Here is a 19,113-nt window from a genome sequence, read left to right on the forward strand (position 1 = left end):
GAACGCAGGGGCAAGCAAGGCAAAGGATTTCAAAGAGGGAAGCCAGAACAGAGGGGCAAGAAAGGCAAAGGATTTCAAAGAGGGATGCCAGAACACAGGGGCAAGCAAGGGAAATGATTTAAAAGAGGGAAGTCAGAACAGAGGGGCAAGCAAGGCAAAGGATTTCAGAAAGGGATGCCAGAACGCAGGGGCAAGCAAGGCAAAGGATTTCAAAGAGGGAAGCCAGAACAGAGGGGCAAGCAAGGCAAAGGATTTCAAAGAGGAATGCCAGAACACAGGGGCAAGCAAGGCAAAGGATTTCAAAGAGGGATGCCAGAACTCAGGGGCAAGCAAGGCAAGGATTTCAAAGAGGGAAGCCAGAGGATAGGGGCAAGCAAGGCAAAGGATTTCAAAGAGGGATGCCAGAACACAGGGGCAAGCAAGGCAAAGGATTTCAAAGAGGGAACACAAGGGCAAGCAAGGCAAAGGATTTCAAAGAGGGATGCCAGAGGATAGGGGCAAGCAAGGCAAAGGATTTCAAAGAGGGAAGCTAGAACACAGGGGCAAGCAAGGCAAAGGATTTAAAAGAGGGAAATCAGAACAGAGGGGCAAGCAAGGCAAAGGATTTCAAAGAGGGAAGCCAGAACACAGGGGCAAGCAAGGCAAAGGACTGCAAAGAGGGATACCAGAGGATAGGGGCAAGCAAGGCAAAGGATTTCAAAGAGGGATGCCAGAATACAGGGGCAAGCAAGGCAAAGGATTTAAAAGAGGGAAGTCAGAACAGACGGGCAAGCAAGGCAAAGGATTTCAAAGAGGGATGCCAGAACGCAGGGTCAAGCAAGGCAAAGGATTTCAAAGAGGGAAGCCAGAAAAGAGGGGCAAGCAAGGCAAAGGATTTCAAAGAGGGATGCCAGAGGATAGGGGGCAAGCAAGGCAAAGGATTTCAAAGAGGGAAGCTAGAACACAGGGGCAAGAAAGGCAAAGGATTTAAAAGAGGGAAGTCAGAACAGAGGGGCAAGCAAGGCAAAGGATTTCAAAGAGGGATGCCAGAACACAGGGGCAAGCAAGGCAAAGGATTTCAAAGAGGGATGCCAGAGGATAGGGGCAAGCAAGGCAAAGGATTTCAAAGAGGGATGCCAGAACACAGGGGCAAGCAAGGCAAAGGATTTCAAAGAGGGATGCCAGAACACAGGGGCAAGCAAGGCAAAGGATTTCAAAGAGGGATGCCAGAGGATAGGGGCAAGCAAGGCAAAGGATTTCAAAGAGGGAAGCTAGAACACAGGGGCAAGAAAGGCAAAGGATTTAAAAGAGGGAAGTCAGAACACAGGGGCAAGCAAGGCAAAGGATTTCAAAGAGGGAAGCCAGAGGATAGGGGCAAGCAAGGCAAAGGATTTCAAAGAGGGATGCCAGAACACAGGGGCAAGCAAGGCAAAGGATTTCAAAGAGGGATGCCAGAACACAGGGGCAAGCAAGGCAAAGGATTTCAAAGAGGGATGCCAGAGGATAGGGGCAAGCAAGGCAAAGGATTTCAAAGATGGAAGCTAGAACACAGGGGCAAGAAAGGCAAAGGATTTAAAAGAGGGAAGTCAGAACAGAGGGGCAAGCAAGGCAAAGGATTTCAAAGAGGGATGCCAGAACACAGGGGCAAGCAAGGCAAAGGACTTCAAAGAGGGATGCCAGAGGATAGGGGCAAGCAAGGCAAAGGATTTCAAAGAGGGATGCCAGAACAGAGGGGCAATCAAGGCAAAGGATTTCAAAGAGGGATGCCAGAACACAGGGTCAAGCAAGGCAAAGGATTTTAATCAAGATGGGAAGAGAAAGTGAAGGGAAGATAAGGATAAACAGGCATAAACTGGGAATCACAGTACGGGGTCAGAAGGGAATGGAGAACTAAACAAGGCAGAAGATTGACTGTGGAAACATTGATGAACAATGCAGAAGATATCTGAAGACAAAAGGAGAAACATACACAGCAAAAACAAATCAGATGGGTCGAGATTTGAGCGTTGGGAGCAAGTTTAAAGCGAAGACAGATTGCAGAATAAAAATCAATTTTATGAGGGCAATGGAGTAGGCAAGATGAGCAATCAGCGAGGGGAACAATAATAAAGGTATTACAGACTGTTGAGAATAAGAGTTGTAGAAGTTTTAATAGTGAGAAGCGGGCAAATTCTGTGAAGATTGTACAGCTGAAAGTATCAGGACTGACAAACGGTGGAAATACTCCAGTAAAGAAAAGGACTAAGGATGTAAATGACATCGAGATTATGAGCAGAAGAGGAAAGAGAGAAAGGGGAGGGGGTGAATGAAGATGATGAGAAAGGAAGAGGAGGTATTGTAGATAATGGCAGAAAGAGACAAAGTCAATACTAAGTTGTGCATCATTTCAATGGCACTGGTAATACTTCATAATGTTCTTTTTTCCTAGGGGTACTCCTCATCTCAGTCATTACTAACAAGGCGTGAGGCCTTCACTGGTACTCATCCCGCTCCTACTCATCGTAGACATTACTTAGAAGGCCTGGGTCATTAAGCAGTCCAAGTTGTGCTATTCTTCGTCACAGTCCTAACCTATGAGGCCAGACAGAGCCTCCATCTTTGGACAAGATACAAATACAAGTCTGGAACAACACTGATAAATGGCTGAATCAATGACTTTATAGTGAAATATTAAAGTAAAAAGCAATTGTGCATTACACCTTAATACTGCTGCACCTATGCGCTGTTGTTTCTTGGTGGCACTTGCCAGCTGACCATGGCCAAATCAGGACAGCGTCCCTAGCGCATGGAAACATCTGGCGAATCTACTCTGTCATCCAGGACGTCTGGTCACCCTATTTGCATATCCCCGTTAGCCCTTCTCCCGTAATGAAGATTTATTTCTGAACTGGACACCCACCCCTGCCAGGGCCCTGAAGCAAAAGTCACAGGCTCCCTTCATGCAACTGGCCGAGCTCTCCACTACCCAGCTCCTAAATATATCTGGAAGCACTATGATTTTGATGGTGCGCTGGCTCTCCATGAAGGGAGTTCATAGTTTACAGAAATAATTCACATCTGCCATTAGACATTTAATGGAAGTGATAAATGTTTTTTTAAAATTTTGTTTTTTGTATCCAGCACCAGTATCTCTAGTACAGCAGCTTCTTCGCGCTTTGAGACATAGCTTGCGTGAACTTGCTGGAGCTCACACAGTGAGAGTGTATATATATATATATGTATATGGTTTTTGCCACCTATTTGTATTTTTACAACACAAGACACAGATATTGTAAGACTAGCAGAGTGTTTTAAGGTCCCATAAATCACGAAAAAATCAAAATGGGTACAGTGCATTTCTAGCCCACTCGCTTTGGACCAACTAAACAAGAGTGACAAGTCAGTGTTAATGCACTGCCACATCAAGCCTTGTATTAATGGAATTAGTTCATTCATATAGCTCTAGCCTGCGAGCCACTTCAGGGCGCATTCGAACATCATACATCTGGACAGACGAGAGGGCAGTCACGAATGGAGACAGAGGTACATTCAGGTCTCCTATAATGGTGCCTTCTGCTGGAGCATACCTGCCAACTCACACCGTGCCACCGTGTGACACACGATATCAGCTCCCATCACACAGTCTCCTGGTGAGGAGCCGATATCACATGGTGACAGAAAAAACAGGCTGAAAAACTATAAATAGTGGTTTTCCAGCTCGTTTTCTGAGGCTTTCAAGTGCTGACATCCACTAAGGGTGTGAAAATACCCTAGGACATCGACACCAACCTCAGCAAGCTTTTTTTGGGGGGGGGCTTTGGAGCGGGTGGGGTTCAAAAGTGCCTCATAGGTACCTCTCAGCATGAGACCCCGCCCCCTCCTCGCAAAGTGAGATTGTTCTTCAAGTTGGCAGACATGCTGGAGTTCAGGGCTGACACTCTGCTTTGTCTTCAAATCCCCTTGGAATTGGACCAACACAAAAATTCAGATATTCAAATGCTTGATTTCTCAGGTCCCTTTTGTTGGTACAAATGTCAGTCAACCAGTTATAAATGGATTTCACAGGGCCCAGTTGCTGGTTTTAGGATGCTTGGTGTATGCACTCAACTGCTATAGAGGAATTCCATTTGATTTTAGTTGTATATTGGAACTGATTTCTAGTACGCTGTGGTCTCTGAATGAATGAATAAATGAAATAATTGTATTGCATAATAACTTAAAATCATTGCAATTACACACCTATAGCTTTGATAACAGTTAAAACTAAAATCTGGTTATTAAAACCAAGTCAGATGGACAGGAAAAAGCCGGCCCAGATACACACTTATGACGGTGATGGACATTAAGAATATACTAGCACACCCAAAAGTCCATTAGAAACCAGCCTCTACCCTTACAGATGGTCCTAGCATGAAAAGTGCCCATGCAAAACAAGTCGACTGGACTGCAAACAGCATATCTCACATCTGTAAACATTGACTCTGTGCAAAGATACAACATGCTAGTTGACCCTGTTCGGGCATCCAAATAGTCTTTGCCCACCATATTTAAACTTTTGGAAAGAAATCCAGATGTTAAAACTGCACTAAACAGGCGGGGGAATCCGGCCCGGATGCACACTTGTAAAAGTCAATGGTCCTTTAAAAGGATTCTAGTATTGAAAAGCTAAAGCTCCATTAAAAGCCAAGCTCTCCCCTTGCGGATTAACATAGCTTGGAAGGAACTAGTGCAGTTTCAATCAGCAAAATTGTTGGACAAAACTTTTGTTTCTTCATTCGCTTCATTTTTTAACTAATATTTTTCATTCAATCAGACCGATGACCTTCCCTTCCACATGATTTGGGACGCCTTTAAGGTAGCAGCTAGAGACTTTATTATTGGCTATGTCTCTAAAAAATGCAAAAAGTCAAAAGAGCTTACCACGTCTCTCCTGGCTAAGGTAAAAAGACTTGAACATTCTTTCTACTCATCTAGATCAAAAGAATGTTTGTCAGAACGTATTAATGTTAAATTTCCATTTAATAAAGAGTCAACAAATAATGCTTCTACTTACCTATTGAAGTCCAGTGCAAAATTTTACGGTGGACAGAACAAAGCTGGCAAGGTCCTAGCCAATTATTTGAAAGTTAAGCATAACAAGTTAAATATAGACTCTATTATAAACCCTCAGCAGGAATTGAAATATAAAGATGATGAAATTTTACACAAATGTTTTAATTTCTATCAAAAGCTCTACACTTCAGAAGCATCCCCTACAGAACTGCACATATCTCGGTTCTTGTCCGACATACACCGAACTCCCTCCCCTAAACCTCACCTTTCTAATTTAGAATTAGACCTTTCACAAAAAGAACTCCACGCTGCACTCTCGGCACTTAAAAAAGACAAAGCCCCTGGCCCGGATGGATTTACAGTCGAATTTTTTACACATTTTCCCTCCTTACTAATTCCAAAATTACATGTATTGTTAAATTCCTTTTTGTCCTCGGGTAAATCTTCTGGTTCTTTCTCTGAAGCTCTCATTTGCCTTATCCCCAAGGAGGGAAAAGACTTGAGATATTGTAAAAAGTTTCGGCCCATTTCTCTAGTCAATGTTGATTATAAACATTTATCTAAGTCTTTAGCTTTTCGACTAGATTCATACCTTCCTGACTTGTTGGGCCTGGAACAATCGGGTTTCATTAAAGGACGTTTTATCACAGACAACACCCGCTTGTTTTTTTAAATTTGATCTAAATCTTCACATGCTACACATCCTTTGGCTACTTTAGCATTGGACACTGAGAAAATGTTTGATAGAGTGGAGTGGTCATACCTTTTCCAAGCCCTCAAGTGGTTTGGTTTTGGACCTAAGATAATCTCCTTAAGTTCACTTGTATATACTAACCCAAGAGCAGCAGTGTGCTGACGATATATTGTCATTTATCTCCCAACCACAATCCTCTATTCCTGCGTTTTCAAATGAAGTAGATTCCTTTGCAGCTGTTTCTGCGTATAAATTAAATAAAGATAAATGTGAAATATTACCCCTGACAAAATACACCTTTAAAGATGATTTTGCTCTCTCAACCTTTGCATGGTGTCCCCAATATATTGAGTACCTGGGCCTCCACTTCACTTCCTTCATCTCAAATACAATCTCCAGATGCATGGATAATTGTATACAGAGAATATTGACTTTAACTACTAAATGGCATCCCTTGTACCTATCTTGGTGGGGCCGTCTTGACACCATAAAAATGATGCTGTCCCCCATAGTCCTCTATACGATATCTAATATTCCACTATCCATTCCTTCACAATTTAAAAAAAAAAAAATCTTTGCTATCCTCTTTTCTTTCGGGCAATAAAAAATTTCATATGTCCATATTCAAATTGATCTGCCCAAAATCGGAAGGTAGTTTTAATTTTCCTAATTTCCCCATATATTAAAAATCTTTTTTGCTTCGACAATCATCTAGATGGTACTCACACTCTTCTGCACAACACCCCATGTGGGCTAAACTTGAGCCTTCCTTTCTAGCCTCCTTCTCCTTTCAAGAGTATCTCTCGATCTCACGAAAACCACAGTCTCTTTCAACCCCCATAATTAAATATACATCTAAGATTCTGCAACCTGCACACTCCAACGATTCCATCAATGGAACTTTTCTCTCCAATTCCACGATATGGCATAATAATTTGATATTGATACGTGCTAAACCGTTTTACTGGAAAACGTGGAGGCAAAAGGGTCTAATATGGGTCCACCAATTACATCAACAAAACCAATTAATGTCCTTTACGCAGCTTAAAAGTCTGTTTGTTTTACCATCCCCCTTCCACTCGCAGTATACACTTCTAAAGCAAGCTATTTTAAATGCATACACTCGTTGCACACCTCCCGCCTCCCTCACTACCCCTCTTCCTCCTCCGATCGATAAATTACACTCCCCATTACAAGTTAACCCCAAAGCTTCTGCCATATAATTATTTGCAAGTTTCATGTGCCCCACAAGACAAATCCAAAGTAGAACTCTCCTGGGAGAAGGATCTGGAAGTTGATTGGTCAACTACTCTCTGGAACAAAATATGGAGTAAGATTAGGAAATCCTCGAGAGCTGCTAATACCATGAAAACACTCTTTTTTATTTATAATAGGCTATTATTCTCTCCAGTTGTTTTGCACAAACAACATGCTTGTGTTTTGGATGCCTGTTGGACATGTTCCTCCCCTCAAGCAGACCTTCACCATTTACTTTTTACATGTCCACCTGTTCATGTTTTTTGGAAAAAGGTCTGCACCCAAGTCAACTTAATTTTTCACTCTCACTTTCCTCTTTCTGTTCCCAACCCTTTTTTTGGGTAGTTTATCCCCGATATGGTCATCATACTTCTAGTATAAGAATTATTGACCTTTTATTGGCAGTTGCCTTTCAACAGATCACTAAACATTGGAAAGACCTCACCAAATTATCTTATCAAGCTTGGTGGTACGCTATTTGTTATAACCACAGGCTAGATACAGCTTTTGTGTATCCTATTACCATGGCCACGAAACGTCTGTGTCTGTGGCTACCTGTTACGACATTCATTGAAGCTAGTGCTAAGCGTTTATCTTCTTTAACTCCCATACAACAAGAAGTTTCCAAACCTCCATGATTTTCTGTTATCGTATTTTTTATATGCTTAATTATTTCTCCTTTGCATTACAATTTATACATTGTGCGATTTTCTTTTTTCTATTGTTATCAATCTTTTTTGCTTAGATAGACCAATTCTGATTGTATATATACCGACCTTCTCCTTGTATTCAAAAGATATTTCATGTGACTTTATATCGATATTTTTCATGTTGTATTGACATTTGCTTTTTCTTTAATAAACATTTCTGCACTTAAAAAAAAATCAGCAAAATTGTAATTAATTCATCCCCAATTTGTTAGCATTGAATCTGTATCATGACCTGAATAGTGCTAATGCACTATCAGTCAGCAAGAATGTAAACATTTCATCCATACATTGGTAAACAATAACTCTGTGCAAAGATACAGCGTAATAGTTGTCTCTGTTCTGGGAATCATTTGACTTTGGCGCAACGCGCCATTAAAAACCAAGCTCTCCCCTTGCAGGTTAACATGGCATGAAAAGTGCTAGTGCAGAATCAGTCAGCAAGATTCTGTACAATATGCCCCACATTTGTGAGCAATGTCTCTGTAGCATGGCTTGAAAGGTGCTAATGAAGAATCAGCCGGCTTGATTACAAACAATTCCTTCCCACATTTGTAAACCCTTGCAGGTTAACATGGCATGAAAAGTGCTGGAGCAGAGTCAGTCAGGAAGATTGGAAACAATTCATCTCCACAGTTGTAAACAATGACGGTATCGCGGCATAAAAGGTGTTAGTGCAGAATCAGTCGGCAAAATTATAATCAATTCATCCCTACGTTCGTAAACTATGACTCTGTGTAAAATACAGCAAGATAGTTGCCCATGTTCAATTTTTTTTTTAAAACATGTTTTTTTATTGCAACATTTTCAGCAAAATAACCATCGGGGCAACCGGCACCCCCTACAATCTCCGATCACACCCCTCGGTTTAGCAATGCACACAGCCATTTAGCCCACATCCCGGGGGCCGGGCGGCATATATAGACAGTTAAGCAAAGTAACACAACTATCGCCTCATAGTGGTGCCTGGATCATGCCCCATGGGAGCCTCTGCTTTTCTGTCCAAACAGATTCATTCCCCCTCCAACTCAATATAGCACTACCCTCCTACCTCAGGAACTCCCCCCCCTCCCATCCCACCCCCCAACTGCTGCTGATGTGGGCCCCTCCAGTGGTCCCTAACTCTAAGTTGTGCCATCCGTCAGAGGTTACATCTATTTTCCTCAGCCTCAAGGAACTCCGTTCTCCTCGCGCTCCCGTTCCGCCCGCTCGAGCCGGCAATCCTGCAGGGCCTGCCCGATCAGCTCATAGTTGCCCATGTTCAAGGCGGCCATTTTGACTAAAATGCAAGGAACCCTGGGCAGTGTAGACCTAAAGTCAGTTTGTCCTGGAGCTTATATATCATAAGACATAAATCTGTTCCAAAGTGCCAGCATGCTGGTTGCAGCTGTTCAATGTGTCCGTTTATCTATAGTGCACTATGGAGTTACTTAGGGTATGCTCCTGCCAGATGTGCCCTGCAGTCTAAGAACTCATATCAAACCACTATCCCAGCTTTTTCCAATGTTCTGTCTTCCATCCCGCTTGTCGGGCTCTAGGGTTGACCAGCTCAGTCGAGACAATGTGCATCTGGTTCTGTTTTCTTCAATTCCCTTAGGCTGCACTCATGAATTTAACAAATTTGGCCTGCTCCGAGGGCACAATGCAAGACAAGAGTCAAGAGACTGCCTCTGCTCATGTCCTAATCCCATGCCTTATGAACATCGGTTTTAACGGCTTCTGGCGACGTTGGAGTAAATCAGGACAGCAGCATATGAGATGTTCCATGGACTCTACTCCATAGTTGCACATCCTGCATTAACAATCTCCAACAAGGAATGCCAACGCGAATTTAATTCCTTTATCGGCAGTAACACTATGCGAGCCCATTAGGTCTCTTTCAGGCAATAGTCAAATATGGCTGAATGATGTTTGCCTCGTATGACTTCATTAGGCCCGACAGCCCTCCAATGGCCTTGTATCTAGTCATATCGTCTTCTCTTGATAACTGGGAGATTTTTTTGTCTAAGGCCTTCTTTATTGCTACATAGTTTACTTCCTCTAGAGACCATCTTGCTATAGATAGATCCAGTTTTGCCACAGTGTCAAGAAAGTACTTTTGCCAGGGGTTGGGTCCCTCTTCAAATATTATTTTGAGTACTTCCGTTAGTGATCCCTTCAGGGCATTCAGCATCTTATACCAGTATTTCACCAGGATACTCATGCATTTGAATTTGTGTTGCACTAGACCAAACTCAAGCCAAATCAGGCCATTACGTGTGAATTTGGGAAGTCCAAAAAGTCTTTTATAACACTGACACCGCGCTTTTTCCATTATCGTCTCCATCTTCCCTGGGAATGCTTGCAATGCATTGTTGCTTTTCCTATGTCAGCTAGCCATGCCGCCAAATATTTATATGATCTTACTGTGGCTAGGGTCTGGCTATCCAGTCTCCACCTAAGAAGCGCTATTTTCACCTGGAGGTGTCCGTGGAGGTGTTAATTTAACCAGCGCACCCATGTGATTAAATACACACAGAACTGCTACAGCTGGATCCAGCAGAAAGCGTTTGTAAGTTGTCCGCCACAATATCCTCCAGGGATGCCTTTTTATTAGATAAACAAAATAAACGTGATGCTGCAGTGGACTGTGATGCTTTGAGAACTCCGTAATGACCGAGTAGACAAATGAGGCAGCAGGGTGGGTTGCCGCGGCTGCTGCTGAGTCACACGTCACAGATTCTGGCATTGTGAGCATGGCTTAACCTTTTATCCTCATTAGAGCTGGGCTCAGTAAACTGGTTAGTAATAACAACTGTTGCTGATAGTGCCACAAAGTCATAAGAATGTTCTAGCACATGAAATTGCAAAAATAATGTAGGCTATGTAAAGCTATGCACAGAAGTCTGGTGAAAAGTGGAAAGGTTTAGGAACATGTTAAAAAAGTAAAACTACATGCCCACCTAATGTACAAGGAGCAACCTCCACCCAGTAGGCTAGCCAGTGTGTATTGGCCCTAGTGCAAGGAAGGAAATGGCCTCCCAGCTGTTGTTTGAATCATAAAATACAAAAATTGGGCTCAGTAGGCTGGCCAGGGCTCTGGGCTCCGGTGCCACAGCACCTGCTGTGCAAATGGCGGAGCTGTGCCCCTGCTTCTCCCTCTTTTGCTCATCTACACAGGCAGTTTCGAGCGATTTCACTTTAATACCAATTCTTTTCGTAATTTGTTTTGATTTTTGTTCTATTCTTGGCATGGTTCCACCCCCACCCCAGACAGTAAAACCTATGGTGCAGTAAATGTGTTTGGGCTCTCACTCCTCCGAGCCCCTATCCACTAAACTCTTGGGTGTTGACAGAGATTGTCCCGTCTCCTAGGGAGAGGCAGCAAGCTAACTGGTTCTTAGGGGTTGAAATCAGTACGTAGTGAATTAAAAAGTACTCTTGGCGAGAAATGCGCATGCAAGGGCGTGCACGCATGCACAGTTTTCGCAAGATGATCTACCCAAGTAGGAGAGAGACGGTGAGGAAGAGGAGGAGGACAGCCGGGGAACGCCGCAGTACAGGTAAATGTTTATTTTTGTTGCTTTTATTAATGTATAATTCATTTTTAATAGGGGGGGTGGAGGCGGGTGGCGGAGCGGAGTTTCACGGAGTTTGTTCCCAACTCTTTGGCCTCTGCGTAGTCCCGCGCCACATATATAAAATTAAGGATATCAGAATATACAATTGGCTAGTGGTGGTGCCTTTGATCCAGCAAGTAAAGGAAATAAACTGTCTCTGTTGACAAACAGTCAGTGTATGGGTTGGACAAGCTATAACTAAAGCTTACAAGAATATGCACCTGCAACTCCCGGTTCCTGTTTAGGGCAGTAAATGATGTTTCGCTAAATGAGATATGCCAAGTGGCAACCCGGGGATCAAAAAGCACTGTTGTTAAACAGTATAAATTGGGAATAAATGATTCTATGAATTTTGGTTTCGAAATTTTGAAATCTGCTATGAAGTAAATAGGATTTGTTTGTTTTACTTCTTGGGAACATTAGAAAAAGTACTGAGGCTTCAACTGAATGTTTTTTTACCATTGAACAATCGTGGTTAGTTGAGAATTTCCTCGTAACAAAAGGACTCTGTTGGAAGGTGGATTATTGGTAGGGGGAATGATGCACCTACCACTAGCAACAAGGCCAACAACGCAATACAATGTCTAGACAAGGTGATGTATCTGTCTGAACCTCAAATTCCTGTGTGTGGACAGGATCCAGTAGCACTGGCGCTGAACACATAGCCTCTTTCAGAGTGTGAAACGCCTTCTGACACTCTGGAGTCCACATGACTTTCTTTGGACGCTTTTTAGAAGTGAGTTCTTCCAGGGGACCACAATGGTCTGATAGTTCTGAACAAATCATCTATGATACCTAGTCAGACAAGGGAAGGCCCTGACCTGTGACTGGGTGTAGGCCCTGCCCAATCCAGAATGGGTTTGGATTTTGGCCTAGATAGGTTGTACATGGCCTCCACCTACAAGTTGACCCTGGTACACAACTGAACTCTGTCCAGTTGGGCACTTACTGGCTTAAATAGTCGGACCTGTCTGCTGCAGGGTCCGAAGCTCTTCCTTCAGGTGGCTTAAGTAATCCTTCAAGGTGGAACTGTACACAGATATATCTACTAGATAAGGTTCATTGAACTTCTCCAGCCCAGACTGGACTCTGTTCATCAACCTTTGGAAGGTGGCAGAGGCATTCTTTAAGCCAAAGGGCATTGGTTAAAATTGGTAATGTCCCCCTTGTATGGAGCATGCTGACCTCTCCTTGCCTCCTTCACTGAGGGCAATCTACCAGTAGCCTGAAGTCAAATCAAATGTACTCGGGTACTTAGCAGCCCCTAACCTATCAATGACCTTGTCCGCTCTAGGTATAGGATGAACATCAGTCTTAGTGACTGCATTTAGTCCTCTGTCGTCAACACAGAACCTTAACTCCTTCTTTCCCCCTTGGGGATTAGGTTTGGGTACCAGCACCCCTGGGCTGGCCTGGACTGTCAGAGGGCTCAAGTACCCCCAACTCCAGCATCTGAGCTACTTCAGCCTTGATGCTGGCTCTGGCCTGGTCGCACAACCTGTACAACTTGTTCTTGACAGGTAGGCTGTCACCAGTGTCAATGGAATGTATACACCAGCTGGTGATACCTAGGGTCAAAGAGAATAGACCACCAAACTGCTCCAGTACCTGCTTGCAGTCTCTGTGTTGTTGAACTGTTAATATGGAAGAGAGTACAACTCCCTTTACTGACCCATCTCGCAGAGTGTTGGAGAGGAGGGATGGCACTTGCTCAATCTCCTCCTCTCCTCCCTCATCTGTCTACCTTGTTGTTAGATTAGGCCCGCTAATGCTTTCGCAATGTCATATCTTAGTTAGCATTCGCTACACCATTTTCTTAATAGTCACCATTTTAGGCGGTTTGAAACTGATCTCGTCTATTTCTGAGAAATGCCTTTTGCTAAGTTCCGTTTCTGGAATGTTAGGTTTTGTCTTGGAAATGAGTAAACTGTTCATGTCAGTGCATAGCTTTCTCATTAGATAGAGGTCCTCTCCCACTTGTCTGGTGACAGGCCCAGGGTGAAACGACCTTGGATTGTGCTAGGATGTGTAAGATACCAGAACTGAAACCTTTTTTTTGCATTTCACTGTCCAGCTGCATCTGCCTGGAAAATTCCACTGTGCGCGTGTCTTTGCCAAGCTATGAAATGTACATTACGTATCTCTATGCTTGCAGTTCTTTAGTTTCCTCTGTAGCACATGGACTGTACAGATGGGGCTCCACTCTGAGTGCATATGAATAAACAGTTATTGGCTCATATTCTCCACTGTCTGACCGACTCTTCATTTGGTATGGAAGGCTGAGAGGTGGTCATCATTGACTCGGGTTTCCCCAAGCGGGTCACTTCCTTCATTGTCTTGGTGTGGTTTCACTCCATTGACCTACAGGTAGGTAAACTCACCCTTCTTCTCTAGGATTGGATAGCCCTAGGTTCGACATCAGCGGCCTGACTCTCGCTAACGGGTCGGTCACCATATGGAGCTTTTTCCAAACGTTTCTCCAAACTTCTGCAACTTCTTCCTCAAGTTTCTCATGCGGGTTCAAAGCGTCCTAAACACAAATCCAAGGGCCTAGACACTCTGAGATGGTCCTTGGAAGTTGAGGACTACAACTCCCACAATGCACATGGCCAAATCCTTAAAAGTCCACTTGACGCTCTCCAGGCAGGTTGGGGACTTCTTGCTTTCAGGGTGTTCACTCCTTAATCCTTTTCGAAGTAAGGCATGTCCTCAGGGCTGTAGTTCCAATGGTGCAGCACAGGCAGTCCTTCAGTGTGCAATCCTTTGGGGTGCAGACCAATGTTCCAGCAGGGCAGTCCTTCTTCACCTTGTAGTTTCAAGCAGCATATCTGAGTTGCTATTCAGCTATCACATGTTTATCCAATGTTCGGTGGTGACAAACAGGGGGGCACCCTGACCAATGGGGTGCAGGGTACCACCAAAAGGCATGACAGCTTCCGCCAAAGTGTGGCATATTCTTGTGCCACAAAGCACTCTCCTTTAAAATTCAAGTTGGAAAATGTCTCTCCTTGGGAGTAAGAGCTGGCTAAGCCAACCCTCTGGTGTGGCTCTTTTATTGCTTAACACTCCATTTCCAGACCTCCAGTAAATTCCATTCTTGGGGCTCCCATCTAGCTTGGGGGTACAGAAAGATGGGGTAGTCCTGACTGGCATTCCTTACTGTCCTGCTCTCCCGGAAGCCCAGTTTGATTTACAAGGCCCTTTTCCTGGCCTGTTTTCTGCTGCTGCTGAGCTCCACCCACCAGCTAATCCCTGCATCCATGCAGACCACTTATCGCCTTATCAAAGCACTTTGGCTTAGCCTGTTAAGGGCTGGCCAATCAGGAAAAGCTGATAGAAGGCTGGATTTTGGCTCACAAAAAAGAAATAACTATACCTTGTTTTCTATGTTAGTTATGATACATTCAACAGTGGCAAGTTGTTGGCTTTATCATGACCAATATTTTAAGTCCTTGAAATATTATTCTAGCTCACTCCTATTAATAGCTACACTGTATTACTGTATCCCCATGACAGCCTATTGAGCTAAAATGCTACAATTGGTAGAAATGAGATTGGTAGTTTTCCCTCATCTTTTAAAATGTCCATGCTTATTTTACATGGCACCCAACCCTGGGGGCAACTAGGGTAGACTTTAGGGGTGACTTATTTGCAAACAATAAGGTATATTAATACGTTGGAAGTATCTTTAAATCCAAATTTGAATTTGCATGTAACTTCAGTTCAAAAACAGCTTGCAAAGCATGGCTGACTTTTAAAATGACAGCAGGCAGCATAGCAGTGTACACTTAAGTGTATCAAAGCTGCTGGACCTCTAAACCTACATGCCCTACCATATACTAGGGACTTACAGGTAAGTTGCCAGTGCCCATTGTAATTACACCTAATTACCACATACCTTTTTAATCAGAGTACTGGCCCTGGGCCTGGTTAGCAGAGCCCGGGGCACAGTCACAGTCAGTTACCACCAGTATCAGTCATAAAATGGGGATGACCGTGGCAAAATGGATTCCTTTCTCACAGTCTAGGATGGGTACGATGGGTTTTATGGTAATGAAAACATTATTCACCAGTCATCTTCATTACTCAAAGCTATAGTCTTCCTGGTAACACTCCACCCTGAGGTCCTGATTCCTCTATGCAGCTTGATATATAAAGAGTTTCTATGCGAGGGGAAGAGCCTTTTGTGGTGGGTAGAGAGAGTTCATTGTAGAAACACAGGAAAGACTTGCCATCAATATGGTTTTAAAGGAGGCACATGTAAGGACTGGGACAGGGGGACTATTGTTTCCGGTAATAAAGATTATTGATAAGTAATGCTTTCATTTTGGTTTTCAAGCACAACTGCTTACTCCATGTTACCGTCAGCTCCCTAAAGGTTGGAGTATGAAACAGCAGGTCCCTTTTTGTTTTTCTAAAGTCATGCATATGTATAATTGGTCTCATTTTTCTGCTGCAGGTATTTGACTGTATTTTATTGCATTTATATAGCCCTTGCTATCCAGAACAAGGCGTTGAAGTTCATTGTAAGTGTTTCTCATTGTTTACACTGCACCTGGTTTGGTGGTTTTAGTGTTCTCTTGTGTTTAACTTCAGGAGTGGCAGAGGTCTTTTTTGCCTCACTACATTGCTGTCAGTACTGAAAGGGTTCTAGTTTAGAGCAGTTAAAAGTAAAACATTGAAATGCACAAATGCCAGAGGTGAAATGTAACCCTATAAAAAGTGTACAGCTCAATAGCAATTTTGCAGACCTTCGCCCCTCCCATTTTTATCTTGTTATGGGTTGTATCCATGTTTATACAGTGTTTTAAAGCCTGTGAAGTAAATGACTAGTGGTTTAATGGGACCATGCCTGGCAGAACACATAAAATGCCTGCACTCTTCCTTAGCACCTACTGCATCAGATGACAGCTTGGTCTCCATTCAATGGGTCAGAATGGGCACTTTCCAGAAAGTGTCAATCACATTTCAAGCCCTGCTAGTGCTGGTTCGGCCCTTTGTGATGAAGACACTATGTCAGTTCATGGCAAAATGTTAATTTTTAAGTGCATGCGAATAGCCCAGGTGTTTAGGCCTCCTCAATATGAGCTCAAAGCCACAGGGAGTCAGAGCATTACCCATGATCTCAGATCACACAATGTATTCAAGCAAAGAAACTGCCACTCACAGCAAGTGGGATATGATATTCACCCAGTATTTTTAAGTTAAGCCTGTTTACAAAATCATACTATCAGCAAACTTACCAAGAACTTGGAGAGGGCTTAAAGCCTACTGATTACTTACCATTGGTTTGCTTTAGTATCACTCATGTGCTTGTTTCATATTCCATCGCTTACCTTGCCTACCCTGTGTGTGTGCCTTACCTGGAGCTTAGCCTCTTCACTTCTGCCCCTCCACTGCTCACTTTTAGGGAACTACTCTTTTCCTATTCCTTAAACGCTCTACAAGAGTGCATGTGTTTCCGGCTGTTTCCCTCATGTGCTTATTCTCCCCACTCCTTGTTGCTCTTTCTCTCTCTACTTTTCTCCCCTCTGCTGCTCTCTTATTTCTTTTGGACTAAGCACTCCACAAGTGCAAATTTTCTAGCTCCCTTCTGTGCTTCTCACACCCTCCATTTCTGAGTTGCTCTACCTCCCTCCGCTCTGCTCTCTCTCGTCCGTGTGTCTCCCTCCCACTATCCTAACTCGACTTTAAGTGGGATGAAACATGCATGTGTGGGGAGTCTCTCAAAGGGGTGCAGCATATTTAAGTAAGGGCATAGCTTAAACATGTAAAATGAATTACTATAATTCACATAGTGCGTCATCATGCTGGTATTTTGGTTCCTCTCTTACATGCTGTTATTGCATCCAGATATACCAGGCACAATTCACCAGCATGGAAAAGAAGGGCATGGCCTTAATGCATGCCTTTATGAGCCTAGCAACTGAACTTAAAGGTCCCTTGGTTTCGCCTCTGCTAACAATAATGAAAGCTAAATTAATCCCAACGATAGCTTACGGGAGCATACTGCATCATGGCAAGAGTGCACAACTTTTGGATAAAGTGCAAATGAAAATCTATAAGTATGTCTTTGCGCTACCAAATAACGCATCACCGGCCCAAGTAAGAGTGGAATTTGGCCTGAAATCTCAAGTGCTGTTGAGAAAGTACGAGACCATAAAATTCTGGTACGATGTCTGGATGAACCAAGAGATCATGCTCTATCGAGCCATGTGGGATACAATCACCAAAAATCCAAACTCAAATCACGCCAAGTATCTTAAAACGTCAATAGAGTCAACAAATTTGGCTGGCCTCTGGGAAACTAAGCTCCCAGTACCTTCATTCAAACAATTGGTTAGGAAGGCAGCCATTAGACACTCATTGTTGGACGACAAAATAGCTTTTAGCCACCGGTCACATGCCTGGATGACAATTCATTCTTACAAAAAACTAGTGCCGGCGCTCTTTTTGGACCTTGCATTTTCGCCTTTTATTAAACGCAAATACCTTAATATAAGGTTGGGTAATTTGCCAACTAATGCCGAGCATCCAAAGTGGAAGCCCCAAGAAAGTGAAGGATGCGGGATATGTGGCGCAGCAAGACAAGACTTTATCCACCTAATTTGTATTTGCCCGGCTCTCGCACAGGAACGTCAGAATTGGTTGAAAACCAAGTTCAAGGAGCATGGAATACGTACATGTCGGTCCGCTTGAACATTTTCAGAAAAAGCAAAAAACATTAGTAAATTTTTGAATTTGGAACATGTTATTCCTTACAGCAGAATGACATCTGTTTTTACCTTCACAGTAGTGTAAACTTTTTGTGTTTTAACATATTGTCGTATTTATATTTTGTAATGGTTTTTATTAACTATACAATAAAGTATTTACTTGCATCCAGATATATCACACAATACATGACATACACGTAAAACCAGCCAGGATTATTGGCTTTGTCAGTGGTTGTAAGGTGTTTAAGATAAATGATTTTGCTCTAAATAGCTAATATTGAAAATATTTCAATTCTAAAATTGTGAGACTGAGAATTAAACATGACTGAGGACTAGGGAAGGGGTATTGCCTTCAGAGTGTCTCAGTTACCCCTGTTATGTTCACTCTGGTAGACATGTATACTCTTTTTCCCTCCATATCTCGTACACCGTCATATCTGACACCTAATCTAATTTTTCTTCTTTCCTGAATGCAGCTCCTCACATTTCCTTCACTTCTCAACCACCCAAACACACAAGGCACCCACTCACCTGTAAGGACTGCATTTTCTTTTACTTTCACCTTGTCAAGTTTGACAACAATGTACTTTCTTGACGCACAATTGCACAGTCACAATTGCAACTGCACTGCATGACTATTGTTCTGTGAACACTGCAGAGAGGCCAAGACCATATATTGATCCCTGACAGGCACTGTAAGAAACTCTCACTGTCTTCAGCCTCGACTCGAGCTCTCAATCATGGCATATAAGAGAACCATGCTATACAGAAAAAAAACACAGAAGCACAACATCTAGAAAATGCTAACACTCTTAGGGAATGCAAGATTACATAAAAGGTGTGAAATATAAGCAAGAACTATTACCCTGACATGGATTACCTAATTCGTTTTTGCATTTATTGTTCAGAAATCGATCAGTGTTTTTGCCATTGGGGTTAAGAACATGAATATGGGGCACGATATAGACCAGTTTCAATGCCTGCTTTTAATTGATACCAGCTCTGACACCAGGAGGCACTTGCTCTACTTTAAGCCCTACCCACGCTCCATGTTGATGTCTCTAGTCTGTGTGCCTTTGTGGTGTTCTCTCCTTCTTGTGCTTTTACTCCGCCCCTCTCTCCTGCTGCAT

The sequence above is a fragment of the Triturus cristatus genome, chromosome 7 (assembly GCF_964204655.1).
Source record: "Triturus cristatus chromosome 7, aTriCri1.1, whole genome shotgun sequence".
NCBI classification, from domain to species: Eukaryota; Metazoa; Chordata; class Amphibia; order Caudata; family Salamandridae; genus Triturus; species Triturus cristatus.